The following is a 15238-nucleotide window of genomic DNA, read 5'->3' on the forward strand; positions in this document are numbered from 1 at the left end:
ATCCTGTACCTGGTGTCACAAGTCCACTATTTCCATGTCGAGTCCACCTCCAAGAACTTGAACTTGTGGTCACATGTCCAGAGTCTTCAGGGTGACCCCACCTCCCAGAAGCTACCAGTGTGAAGTATCCACAGTTTTAAGGATGGACCCAATTCCCAGAACCTGTACCTGGGGTCACACTTCCATAGTCTAAGGGTTACCCCACCTCCCACACATTGAACCCGGTTTCCCATGTCCCTGTTAGCCAGGGTTACCCTCTCCATGACCCTGTAATGGGGATCACATGTCCACAGTCAGCTATGTGTTGTCACTTCCCAGACCCTTCACCTGGAGTCACAATCACAGTTTCCAGGTTACTCCCTTGCAGACCCTGCACCTGGAGTCACTTATCCACAGTCTCCAGGGTGACTTATCCAAAACCACACACTGGGGCTCACATGACCAGTCTCCAGGGTGACCCAAGCACCCAGATCCTGCACCCAGGGTCACATATCCACAGGCTCCAGGGTGTACCTCTTGCAGACCCTGCACCTGAGGTCACATATCTACAGCCTCCAGTGTGATCCCCATCCCCAGACCTGGTTTGTGTGAGAAATATCCATAGTCTCCAGAGTCACACCTTGGGTCACATAGCCATAGTCAACAGGGTGAACTCACCTCCCAGAGCCTGTACATGGTGTCAAGTGTGCACATTCTCCAGGGTTACCACCCTTCCAACATGCTGTACCTGGGTCAAAAGCCCACAATCTCAAGGGTGACCCCCTCTCAGACCCTGTTCCTGGGGTCACATGTCCAGAATCTCCAGAATGATCTACCTCCAAGATGAAGCACCTGATGTCACATGTCAACAGTCGCCAAGGTGACCCCGTCCTCAGAATCTGCACCTCTGGTTACATTTCTCCAGTCTCTAGGATGATCCCCAATCTCAGTATTTGTATTATGTGTCACATGTACATAGTCACCAGGGTAACCACTGCAGGCCCTTTTTCTGACATAACATTTCCACAGACTCCTGAAGAACTCCCTTCCCAGACTCTGAATCTGTGATCCTACCTCCAGGGTCTCGAGGGTGATGCCCTTCCCTGTCCCTTCACCTGGTGTCAAACATCCGCAGTCTCCATGATAACATCCACACCAAAGTCTGATATTGGGGACACAGATCCATAGTCTTCTCGGTTGCAACCCCTCCCAGATCATGCACCTGGTCTCACACGTCCTCAGTCTCCAGGTTGACACCCCTCCCAGACACTGCAGCTGGGGTTACACGTCCACAGTCTCCAAGGTGGACCCACCTCACTGACTATTGTACCTCCAGTCACATGGCGTCAGTCTCCAGGGTGTCCCCATGTCTCAGACACTGTACTTGGGGTTACATATCAACGGTGGCCAGGATGACACCTCTCCCCAGACCCTGTACCTGGGGTCGCAATGGCATAGTCTCCAGGGCGACGCTAAATTCCCAACCCTGTACCTGGGGTCACAGGTCGCAGTCACCAGGCTTTCCCCACCCTCAAGAGCCTTTACCTGGGGTCACATGTCCACAGTCTCCAGGGTGACTCCCTCCCAGACCCTTCACCTGGCATCCTATGTCCACAGTCTCCTGTGTGATATCACTTCCCAGACTCTATACCTGTGGTCACAGACCCACAGTCTCCATGGTGATCCCCTTCCCAGATCCTGTAATTTGGATCCCATGTCCTCAGTCTCCAGTGTGACACCACCTGTCATACCCTGTACTTTGGTGACTTGTCCACAGTTTCCAGGATGACCCAAATGGTGCATGTGGAGTCACATGTCCACATTCTGCAAAGTGACCCCATTCCCTAACTCTGCACCTTAGTCACACAGCCACAGTCTCCAGAATGACCTCACTCCAGACCCTGCACATAGGGTCACACCTCCACCATCTCCATATTGACTCCCTCCTTGAACTTCTATCAGATTTCATACATGCACCATCTCCACAGTGACCACCACCAGATCCTGTACCTGTGGTCAGGGTCCACAGTCTGCAGGATGAGACCCTTTCGTACCCTAAACCTTAGTTCACCTAGCCAGTCTCCAGGGTCATCCCTGCCAAACCTGCACCTGGGGTCACATGTCCATACTCTCCATGGTGACATCCCCCAGGCCCTGTGCTGCTGCTGCTGCTGCTGCTGCTGCTGCTAAGTCATGCCAGTCGTGTCCAACTCTGTGAACCCATAGATGGCAGCCCACCAGGCTCCCCCATCCCTTGGATTCTCCAGGCAAGAACACTGGAGCGGGTTGCCATTTCCTTCTCCAAAGCATGAGAGTGAAAAGTGAAAGTGAAGTCACTCAGTCGTGTCTGACTCTTAGCGACCCCATAGACTGCAGCCTACCAGGCTCCTCCATCCATGGGATTTCCCAGGCAAGAGTACTGGGGTGGGTTGCCCACTCCAGTACCTAGTGTCATATGTCCGCCCAGACCCTGTACGTAGTGTCATATATCCACAGTTTCCCGGGTTACCCCACTTCCCATATCATGCACCTGGGATCACACGCTCACAGTCTGCAAGGTGACCCTGATCCCATTCCTGTACCTTGTGTCACAAGTCCACAGCCACCACGATGGCCCCACCCTCAGGATCCCATACCTGGGGTCACATTCCTGTCTCCAGTGTGATCCCACCTCCCAGAAACTTTACCTGGGGATAAACGTCCACAGTTTTCAGGATGGTCCCAACTCCCTGAAACTGTTCCTGGAGTCACTCTTCCATAGACATTGAGCCTGTTCCATGCCCCTGGTCCACAGGGTTACACCCTCCAAGACCCTGTAATGTGGCTTACATGTCCACAGTCTCCTGTGTGTCATCACTTCCCAGAACCTTCACCTGCAGGCACACAAACAGAGGTTCCAGGTTGACTCCCTCATAGACCCTGCACTTGGAGCCACATATCCACAGTCTCACAGGTGACTCATCCAAATCACTGTACCAGGGCTCACATAACCACAGTCTCCCAGATGCTGGACTATTGACCCCAGCACCCAGCGTCACATGTCCACAGATTCTAGCATGACCCCACATTCCAGACACTGTACCTTGGACACATACCCACAGTCTCTAGGGTGAACACCCTCCTAGACACTGTACATGGTGTCACATGGTCACATTCACCAACTCCCAAACCCTGTACCTAGGGTCACACGTAGATAGTCTCAGGGTGACCCCACTCGCCAGAACTTGTACCTGGTTCATATGTCCACAGTGCCCAGGGTAACACCACCTGTCAAACAATTGTATTGGGTTCAAACACCCACTGGTTCTAGGGTGACACCAATTCCAAGCCCGTGAACCTAGGGTCACACATCCATGGTCTCCTGGGTGGCAACGCCTCACAGGTCATGCACCAGGTCTCACACCTCTGCAGTCTCCAGGGTGACTACACCTCTCAGAATATTGTAATTCTGGTCACATTGCCCCAGTCTCCAGGGTGACCCCGTATCTCTAACCCTGTACCTGGGATTACATGTACATGGTGGCCAGGAAGACATGCCTCCCCAGACTCTGTACACGGGATCACATTGGCACAGTCACCAGGCTGACCCCAACTTCCCCACCCTGTACCTGGGGTCCCATGTCCAGAGTCTCCTGGATTTACCCACATTCAAGGGCTAGTAACTGGGATCACATGTCCACAGTCTCGAGGCTTTCCCCACCCACAAGTGCCTGTACCCGGGGTCACACGTCAACTGACTCCAGGGTGACTCCCTCCCAGACCATTCACCTGGCATCCCATGTCCCCAGACTTTTGTGTGATGTCATTTCCCAGACTCTGCACATGTGCTAACAGATTCACAGGCTCCGTGGTGACCCCCTTCCTGGTCTCTGTAACTTGGGTCACATGTCCTCAGTATCCGGTGTGACCCCACCTCTCATACCCTATACCTTTGGTGACTTGGCCACAGATTCCAGGGTAACCCTCCCCTGCCAGACCCTGTGCTTATTTACACACATCCACAATCTCCAGGTTGTTCGCCCTCCCATACCCTGCACCTGGAGTCACATGTCAACAGTTTCCAGCGTGAACCCTGCTTCACCCACTGCACCTGGGCTCACATATCCACATCCTGCAGGGTGACATCCCTTCCAGACCATTTCCCTGCCATTAAATGCCTGCAGTCCCCAGAGTGACCCCGTGCCTCCCAGACACTGTACCTGAGGTCACATATACAGAGTTTCCTGGGTCACCCCCATCCCAGGCCCTGTACCTGGGTTCAGATATCCTAGTGTCTTGGGGGACCCAGTTCAGACCTTGCATCTAGGGTCAAATGTCCAGTATCCAGGATGACTTGCCTCCCCAATCAGTGCATCTGGGGTCATATGTCCACAATCTTCAAAGTGACCCCATCCCCTAACCCTGCACCTTACTCACACATCCACAGTCTCCAGAGTGACCACATACCAGTACCTACATCTAAGGTCACATGTCCACTGTCTCACGGGTGACCTCTTCCCTGAACTTGTTCCAGATTTCACACGATCACCATTGCCACAGTGACCACCAACAGATCCTGGACCTCTGGTCACAGTTCAACAGTCTGCCTGATGAGACCCATTTTGTACCCTGAACCTTGTGAACCTGCACCTGGGATCACAAGTCCATATTCTCCATGGTGTCATCCCCCAGACCCTGTACCTAGTGTCATATATACAGTCTCCTGGGCTTCCCCACTTCCCATACCATGCACCTGGGATCACACATCCACAGTATCCAGGGTGACCCCCCTCCTAAACCTGTACCTGGTGTCACAAGTCGACAGACTCCAGGATGACCCTACCGTTAAGATCCTGTACCTAGGGTCACAAGTCCACTGTTTCCAGGGTGAGCCCCCCTCCCAGACTCTGCACTTGGGGTCACTTATCGAGAGTCTCCAGGGTGACCCCACCTCCCAGAAACTGTACCTAGGGTGAAACATCCACAGTCACTCAGGTTGGCCCCAACTCCCAGAACCTGTACCTGGGGTCCCACTTCCATAGTCTCAAGGTTACCACACGCCCAGACATTTAACATGGTGTCCATGATCTTGGATGCCAGGGTTACCCCCTCCAAGACCCTGTAATGGGGTCACATGTTCACAGTCTCCAGAGTGTCGTCACTTCCCAGACCCTCCACCTGGAGTCACACAAACACAGGTTCCAAGGTGACTCCCTCGCAGGCCCTGCACCTGGAGTCACATATTCACAATCTCACCTTGGGGGATCCCATTCAGACCCTGGATCTAGGGTCACGTATCCAGTCTCCAAGATGATTTGCCTCCCAAACGGTGCATCTGGGGTCACATGACCACAATCTCCAAAGTGAACACATCCCCTAACACTGCACCTAAGTCACATGGCAAATAGTTTCCAGAGTGACCTCAACCCAGACCCTGAAACGAGGGTCACATGTCCACAGTCTTGGAGGGTGACCCCCTCTGTGAACTTGTACTAGGTTTCATACGTCCACCATCTCCACAGTGACTATCACCAGATCCTGTACCTGTGATCCACAGTCTGCAGGGTGAAACCCTTTTCCTACCCTGAACTTTGGGTCACATGACCACAGTCTCCAGGGGGACCCCACCCAAACCTGCACCTGGGGTCACATGTCCACACTTTCCATGGTGACATACCTGAGACCCTGTACCTACTGTCATATATCCACAATCTCCTGGGTTACCGCACTTCCCATACCATACACCTGTGATCACATGTCCACAGTCTCGAGGGTGGCCCCCTGTATAACCTGTACCTGGTGTCACAAGTCCACAGCCTCCAGGTGACCCCACCCTCAAGATCCTGTACCTGGGGTCACAAGTCCACTTTTTCCATGGTGAGTCTACCTCCCAGACCCTGCATTTGGGGTCACACGTCCAGAGTCTCCAGGGTGACCCCACTTCCCAGAAACCATACCTCGGGTGAAATGTCCACCATTTTCAGGATGGCACCAACTCCCAGAACCTGTACCTGGGGTCACACTTCCATACTCTCAGGGTATCCCCACCTCCCAGACATATAACCTTGCGCCCCATGACCCTGGCCACAAGGGTTACCCCCTCCAAGACCCTGTAATAGGGGTCACATGTCCACAGCCTCCTGTTTGTCAAAACTTTGTAGACCTCACCTGGAGTCACACAAACACCAGTTCCATGGTGACTCCCTCACAGACCCTGCACCTGGAATCACATATTTACAGGCTCCAGGGTGACCCCCTCGGAAATCCTGTACCTGAGATCACATATCTACAGTCTCCAGGGTGAATCCCATCCCCACACACTGTCTGAGCAGAATCATCCAGTCTCCCATGAGACCCCAAAGTCAAGAACTTATCCCTTGTGCTAGAAGTCTACATTCTCCAGGGTGACATTATCTCCCACACCCTCCACCTTGGGTAACATATTCACAGTCTCCAAGGTGACCTTACCTCCCAGACCCTTTACCTGGGGTCACATGTGCAAATTATACAGGATTCCCGCCACTCCAACACCCTGCACCTGGGTCAAAAGCCCACACTCTCAAGGGTGACCCCCTATCTGACCATGTTCCTGGGGTACATGGCCAGAATCTCCAGGATGATCTTGAAAGGTATTGCTGAACCACGCAAAGACACTGGAATTCTTGGCCTCCAGAGGAGAAGAATTCAATTCGGGGCCAGAGACGAGGCTTGATTGCTTAGAGCTTTTGTGTAATAAAGTTGTAATAAAGTATAAAGGAGATAGAGAAAGCTTCTGACATAGGCATCAAAAGGGGGCAGAAAGAGTAGCCCCTTGCAAGTGTTAGCAATGGAATTATATGGCTCAGATGGTAAAGCATCTGTTTGCAATGCTGGAGACCCAGGTTAGATCCCTGGGTCAGGAAGATCTCCTGGAGAAGGAAATGGCCACCCACTCCAGTACATTTGCCTGGAAAAATCCCATGGACAGAGGAGCCTGGTAGGCTAGAGTCCATGGGGCCACAAAGAGTTGGACACGACTGAGCAACTTTACTTTACTTTTAATTAGTTATTCAGATCAGTTCAGTTCCGTTCAGTCACTCAGTCATGTCTGACTCTTTGGGACCCCATGAATCGCAGCACGCCAAGCCTCCCTGTCAGTCACCAACTCCCAGAGCTTACTCGAACTCATGTACATCGAGTCGGTGATGCCATCCAGCCATCTCATCCTCTGTCATCCCCTTTTCCTCCTGTCCCCAATCCCTCACAGCATCAGGGTCTTTTCCAATGAGTCAGCTCTTCGCACCAGGTGGCCAAATTATTGGAGTTTCAGCTTCAACATCAGTCCTACCAATGAACACCCAGGACTGATCTCCTTTAGGATGTACTGGTTGGATGTCCTTGCAGTCCAAGGGACTCTCAGGAGTCTTCTCCAACACCACAGTTCAAAAGCATAAACTCTTCGGTGCTCAACTTTCTTCACAGTCCAATTCTCACATCCATACATGACCACTGGAAAAACCATAGCCTTGACCAGATGGACCTTTGTTGGCAAATTAGTGTCTCTGCTTTTTAATATGCTATCTAGTTTGGTCATAACTTTCCTTCCAAGGAGTAATTTTCTTTTAATTTCATGGCTGCAATCACCATCTGCTGTGATTTTGGAGCCCAAATAGATAAAGTCTGACACTGCTTCCACTGTTTCCCCATCGATTTCCTATGGAGTGATGGGACCTGATACCATGATCTTAGTTTTCTGAATGTTGAGCTGTAAGCCAACTTTTTCACTCTCCTCTTTCACTTTCATCACTCTCCTCTTTCACTTTCATCAAGAGGCTTTTTAGTTCTTCTTCACTTTCTGCCATAAGGGTGGTGTCATCTGCATGTATGAGGTTATTGATATTTCTCCTGGCAATCTTAATTCCAGCTTGTGCTTCTTCCAGCCCAGCATTTCTCATAATGTACTCTGCATATAAGTTAAATAAGCAGGATGACAATGTACAGTCTTGACGTACTCCTTTTCCTATTTGGAACCAGTCTGTTGTTCCATGTCCAGTTCTAACTGTTGCTTCCTGACCTGCATACAGGTTTCTCAAGAGGCAGGTCAGGTGGTCTGGTTTTCCCATCTCCTTCAGAATTTTCCACAGTTAATTGTGATCCACACAGTCAAAGGCTTTGGTGTAGTCAATAAAGCAGAAATAGATGTTTTTTTTTTTTTTTTTTCTGGAACTCTCTTGCTTTTTCGATGATCCAGCAGATATTGGCAGTTTGATCTCTGGTTCCTCTGCCTTTTCTAAAGCCAGCTTGAACATCTGGAAGTTCACAGTTCACGTATTGCTGAAGCCTGGCTTGGAGAATTTTGTGCATTACTTTACTAGCGTGTGCGATGAGCATAATTATGTGGTACTTTGAGCATTCTTTGGGATTACCTTTCTTTCTAATTGGAATGAAAACTGACCTTTTCCAGTCCTGTGGCCAATGCTGAGTTTTCCAAATTTGCTGGCATTATGAGTGCAGCACTTTCACAGCATCATCTTTCAGTATTTAAAATACTTCAACTGGAATTCCATCACCTCCACTAACTTTGTTCTTAGCGATGCTTTCTAATTCCCACTTGACTTCACACTCCAGGATGTCTGGCTCTAGGTGAGTGATCACACCATTGTGATTATCTGGGTCATGAAGATCTTTTTGTACAGTTCTTCTGTGTATTCTTGCCACCTCTTCTTAATAGCTTCTGCTTCTGCTAGGTCCATAGCATTTCTATCCTTTATCGAACCCATTTTTGCATGAAAAGTTCCCTTGGTATCTCTAATTCTCTTGAAGAGATCTCTAGTCTTTCCCATTCTGTTCTTTCCCTCTATTTCTTTGCATTGATGTCTGAGGATGGCTTTCTTATCTCTCCTTGCTATTCTTTGGAACTCTACATTCAAATGGGAATATGTTTCCTTTTCTTCTTTGCTTTTTGCTTCTCTTCTTTTCACAGCTATTTGTAAGGCCTCCTCAGACAACCATTTTGACTTTTTGCATTTCTATTCCGTGGGGATAGTCTTGATCCCTGTCTCCTGTACAATGTCACAAACCTCCATCCATAGTTCATCAGGCACTCTGTCTATCGGATCGAGTCCCTTAAATCTATTTCTCACTTCCACTGTATATTCATAAGGGATTTGATTTAGGTCATCCTTGAATGGTCTAGTGGTTTTCCCCACTTTCTTCAATTTAAGTCAGAATTTGGCAATAAGGAGTTCATGATCTGAGCCACAGACCGTTCCCAGTCTTGTTTTTGCTGACTGTATAGAGCTTTTCCATCTTTGGTTGCAAAGAATATAATCAATTTGATTTTAGTGTTGACCATCTAGTGGTATCCATGTGTAGACTCTTCTCTTGTGTTGTTGGAAGAGGGCATTTGCTATGACCAGTGTGTTCTCTTGGCAAAACTCTATTAGCCTTTGTCCTGCTTCATTCTGTACTCCAAGGCCAAATTTGCCTTTGAGTTACTCCAGGTGTTTCTTGACTTCCTACTTTTACGTCCCAGTCCCCTATAATGAAAAGGACGTCTTTTTTGGATATTAGTTCTAAAAGGTCTTGTAGGTCTGCATAGAACTGTTCAACTTCAGCTTCTGCAGCGTTACTGGTTGGGGTATAGGCTTGGATTACTGTGATATTGAATGGTTTGCCTTGGAAACGAACAGAGATCATTCTGTCATTTTTGAGATTGCATCCAAGTACTGCATTTCAGACTCTTTTGTTGACCATGATGGCTATCCATTTCTTCTAAGCGATTCTGGCCCACAGTAGTAAATATAATGGTCATCTGAGTTAAATTCACCCATTCTAGTCCATTTTAGTTCACTGGTTCCTAGAAGGTCAACATTCACTCTTGCCACCTCCTGTTTGACCACTTCCAATTTGCCTTGATTCATGGACCTAACATTCCAGATTCCTATGCAATATTGCTCTTTACAGCATTGGACCTTGCTTCTACCACCAGTTACATCCACAACTGAGTATTGTTTTTGCTTTGGCTCTATCCCTTCATTCTTTCTGGTGTTATTTCTCCACTGAACTCCAGTAGCATATTGGGCACCTACTGACCTGGGGAGTTCCTCTTTCAGTATCCTATCATTTTGCCTTTTCATACTGTTCATGGGGTTCTCGAGGCAAGAATATTGAAGTGTTTTGCCATTCCCTTCTCCAGTGGACGACATTCTGTCAGACCTCTCCACCATGACCCTTCCGTCTTGGGTGGCCCCACACAGCATGGCTTAGTTTCCTTGAGTTCGACAAGACTGTGGTCCGTGTGATCAGATTGGCTAGTTTCCTGTGATTATGGTTTCAGTGTGTCTGCCCTTTGATGCTCTCTTGCAACACGTCCAAGGTAATTAGTTTTTACAGTGAATCAAAAAAAATGTCTGGAGGTTGTGAAGACCTTGCTAGACCTACTCCCATAATTTACACCTTAAGATAACAGGATTAGCCCAAAGTTTTTTTTCCAGAGACTGTCCTCAAGCAGGATACATTATTGCTATATAATCCTAAGGAATGTAGAGGGACAAAAAATGTTTGTCCTTTCCTCCTCCTTGAGAATTCCAGACCCCTCTCTCCTTGGGGACCCCTGGATTTCTTATCAATCTGCTGAGGAATTGACTTTCTCATTTCCCCCTTTTGTTTAAGGAGGATTATGTTGCCAAGGGAAAGGGGCATGTTTTCATTTCATAAATACTTCCTGCTGTCTAGGGGCATGGTCCCTAAATTGTAAAGGCAACATATTCTCCTAACCCTAATAATGAGGGTCTCTGATCCAGGGGCCCCAAGTAATAGTTGGAGGAGGTTGTGGCACTCATAGGAGCTTGGACAACCATTTGTAACTTAAAAGCTTTTAGATGGTTAGAAAACCCCATTATACAGTTATAGATGTAAGGCAAAATAGTCATTAAACCAAGTTAAAATCAAAATGAAAAGTCACATTATGCACATAGTTACATCAGTCCATCTTAGTATTCTTTAGATGTCATCAGTTTAAGAAGAGGCATCACATGTGATTGTTGTTGAAAGTATTTGCAGACTTAGAGAAAGTCCTTTCCTTGAAGTAGAGATGTCCACCATGGGAAGCCTTCCACTGATGAAGAGGGGAGCTCTCCACAGACCCAGAAGTTAGACTGATTGTGAAATGCTGCAAAGGAGTGAGCCCAAGCATTGTCTTGAGGTTCAAACGGCAGACTCAGGATTTTTGGAGTCAGCATAAGTAGACTTACATAGATTATCATGCTCATCTGAAAAGTACAAAGCCAGAGCATAGTAAAGTAAAGACATAAAATGAAGTCACTTAGTTCTAGTCAGGGTGCCACTTCTTAACTCGAGTGTGATGTACCCACAAATCAATTCCTGGCACTTTGACAGCTGTGGGAGAAGAAAGAATAACCTGGTAAGGGCCTTCCCAGAGGGGCTCAAAGGATGGGCCACCAGACCCCAATGTTGTTATGAGGACCTCGGTTCCTGGCTCAAATAGAGGCTTGCTTGACTCAAGCTGGGTCAGGAGTCAACTCCCAGAGTTCTGTTAATGCCTGTTGAAAAGCTGAGAGCTGAGTTACATAATTAGTTAAGTCCAAGGCTTCAGGGTCTATAACAATGTCTATGCATAAGAAAGGCTTTCCACAAATACATTCAAAAGGGGACAGTCCCTCCTCATTAAACCTATGAGTAGGACTTTAAACCAATTGTCCTGTGTCTTGAGTTAACTTATACAGATGTCTTTTGATAATGTCATTAGCTTTTTTAACCTTCCCTGAGGATTGGGGTTTATAGGAATGGTATAAGTGATATTTTATTCCTGCAGCTTTAGACACCCACGTGTTACAGCAGCTTCAAAGGAAGAACGATTGTCACTCTGAAAGCTGGGTGGCAATCCAAACATGGGGATAATTTCATGGATTAAAATCTTTTTAACCTTCTTAGCTTTATAACCTCTCGACGCGAGATGAGGCCCGATTCCCCTGCATTGCGTGCAGAGCAATTCCGTGTTCCACATCACAAATGAAAGGAGCCTTGACTTACTTGATGGCACTCCAGAGAGTCCCCAAGAACACTGTCACAAGTCTAGAGGGACCCTGAGGTCACGACAGCAACAAGAAAGAGCTCCATGTACCCCAAGTCAACTCGAGATGAGAGCTGATACCCTGATTTCGACTCAAGAGGAATGCCAACTATCCACAAGCACCTCAAGAGGAGGCTTCTCTCAGCTATAGGTACATGAGAGGGATCCTGAGTTTGCTGCCTCAAGTGGAATGGACACGGAAATGACCTGACTCGAAATAAGGCTGGATTTCCCTGCAGTGTCTTGAATGCAGGCTCGTCCTTCATCTCACAAGATGAAGGGATGTCTGAATCCCCTGTGGAGACCCTAGAGAAAGCCCTAGTTCCCCGCCTCTTCTCGACAGGAGGCCTCACACCCCTTTGACAACTCGAGAGGAATGCGGAGTTCAATGATTCAGAAGGAGACGATGCCTGACTCCTCTTCAAAATTGATAGGAATCCCAATATCCCTGTGGCAACTGGAAAGGGACCCTGGGTCTCCCGTCTCACCTTGAGAGGCATCCCTATTGCCCTGCCAAGCCTCGAGGAAAATCCCAAGGTGTCCCTCACAACTAGACAGGAGTCCTGACGTTGCTGAACAAACACGAGATTTGAAGGGCCATCCCCGTCATAACTTGAGAATTCACCCCAGGTTCCCGCAGCAACTCGAGAAAAACCATGAGACTTCCCCCTCGCCGGGAGATGAGGCCCGATTCCCCTGTATTGCCTGCAGAGCAATTCCGTGTTCCACATCAAACATGAAAGGAGCCTTGACTTCCTTGATGGCACTCCAGAGAGTCCCCAAGAACACTGTCACAAGTCTAGAGGGACCCTGAGGTCACTGCAGCAACACGAAAGAGCTCAATGTACCCCAAATCACCTCGAGATGAGAGCTGATTCCCTGGCTTCGACTCAAGAGGAATGCCAACTTTCCTCAAGCACCTCAAGAGGAGACTTCTCTCAGTTATAGGTATGTGAGAGGGACCCTGAGTTTGCTGCCTCAAGTGGAATGGACACTGAGGTGCTCTGACTCGAAATAAGGCCATATTTCCCTGCAGTGACTTGAATGTAGGCTCGTCTTTCACCTAACAAGATGAAGAGATGTCTGAAACCCCAGTGGAGACCCTAGAGAAAGCCCTAGTTCCCCACCTCATCTCGACAGGAGGCCTCACATCCCTTTGACAACTCGAGAGGCATGCAGAGTTCAATGCTTCAAAAGGAGATGGTGCCTGACTCCTCTTGAAAATTGCTGGGGGTGGGGGAGGAGCCAAGATGGCGGAGGAATAGGACGGGAGACCACTTTCTCTCCTACAAATTCATCAAAAGAATAACTGAACGCAGAGCAAACTTCACAAAACAACTTCTGAACGCTAGCTGAGGTCATCAGGTGCCCAGAAAAGCAACCCATTGTCTTCAAAACGAGGTAGGACAAAATATAAAAGATAAAAAGAGAGACAAAAGAGCTAAGGACGGAGATCCATCCCGGGAAGGGAGACTTAATAGAGGAAGTTTCCAGACACCAGGAAACCCTCGCACTAGCAGGTCTGGGGGAAGTGTTTGAATCTCGGAGGGCAACCTGACTGGGAGGGGAACAATAAATAAAACCCACAGATTATGAGCCTAAAAGCAACTCCCAGCAGAAAAGTACCCCAGACACCCGCATCCGCCACCAGCAAGTGGGGGCAGAATGGAGAAGAGCGGGCGGCATTGCTTAGGGTAAGGACCGGGCCTGAGTGCCTTGAGGACAATCGGAGGGAGCTTTTGTGAGTTACCATCTTAAACTCTGGGATAGCAAAAGAGAGAGAGAAAATTAACCAGCCCGAACACACTGCCGGCAGTTCACAGAACAAAGGGACCGAGAAAGTCCAGAGAAGAGCTCACAGGCTGCTGGCTGGCCCAGCCCCACCAGAGGCAGGAGGCAGTGGGAAGGGGAAAGGGGCAGGCTAGGCCCCAAGGACCGCATCCCCTACCGCACTGCAAACAGGCCTCCAGTTTCTAATCAAAGACCTCCTGAGATTCTGGATGGTCGACATCCGCCGGGAGGGTTGCGGCGAGACAGAGGGCGCAGGCACCCGACCGGCGTGGGTGGGGACTGGGGCTGGGACCGTGGAAGGGAGTAGGCGTGCCACACCCAGGGAGAGTGGGCCCGTCAAGCCCCTGGCTGCCTGAACCGCTCTGACGGGGAAGGCACAAAAAGCAGGCGCAGCTTTTTTTTTTTTTTTTTTTTTTTTTTTTTTGCTGTGTAATTACATTATTTAAAGATACAATGACCCACTCTCAGCTGTCCGAGATGGAACAATGGGAGAAATCTAACTCTTCTGGACAGGAGATATGACATATACCTCCTACACACACGTCCTACACACTCACGTCATCTGGGTAGGTGTTCATCTCCATGTTCACATCCAGTATGGCTGTGTGTGTGTGTGTGTGTGTGTGTGTGTTAGTCTGACTCTTGGGACCCCGTGATAGACTAAAACCCACCAGGCTCCTCTGTCCGTGGGATTCTCCAAGGCAACAGTACTGGAATTTCCTTCTCCACAGGCGCAGCTTTTTATTCCGTGGTTTTGTGGAACACCCGAGGGCTGGAACCGCGCGCACGGCAGGGCACGCTCCATATAGAGCAGCCAGGAGCCTGAGCAGCGTAGAAGGAGAAAGCAGCACCAGCCCCTCCCCGCAGCACGACGGAACTAGCTACATGAATAAGAGACCACCTCCGCCCTCCTGTATCAGGGTGGAATTTAGGCACTGAAGAGACCGGCAAACAGGAGCCAAATAAACAAAGGGAACAGCTTCAGAAGGGACCGGTGCAACAGATTAAAATCCCTGTAGAAAACACCAACTACACCAGAAGGGGCCTGTAGATATTGAGAAGTGTAAGCTGGAGCAAGGAGCTATCTGAAACTCAGCTGAACCCACACGGAACACAACAGCTCCAGAGAAATTCCTAGATATATTTTAACTTTTTTTTTTTAAGTAAGAAAAAAAAATTTCTTTTTTTTAATTTTTTCTTTTTTCTTTTTTCTCTTTTATTTTCTTTTATAATTCCCTATCACTTCCCCAGTACTCCTTAACTTTCATTTTCATAGATTTTTATGAGATTTTAATTAGGAAAAAAAAATTTTTTTTCTTTTCTTTTATTTTTTCTTCTTTTTATTTTCCTTTTTCTCTTCTATTTTCTATTTTTCTTTTTCTCTTATTTCTTTTCAAAGTCCTCTATTACTCCTCT

The sequence above is a fragment of the Dama dama genome, chromosome 20 (genome assembly GCF_033118175.1).
Source record: "Dama dama isolate Ldn47 chromosome 20, ASM3311817v1, whole genome shotgun sequence".
NCBI classification, from domain to species: domain Eukaryota; kingdom Metazoa; phylum Chordata; class Mammalia; order Artiodactyla; family Cervidae; genus Dama; species Dama dama.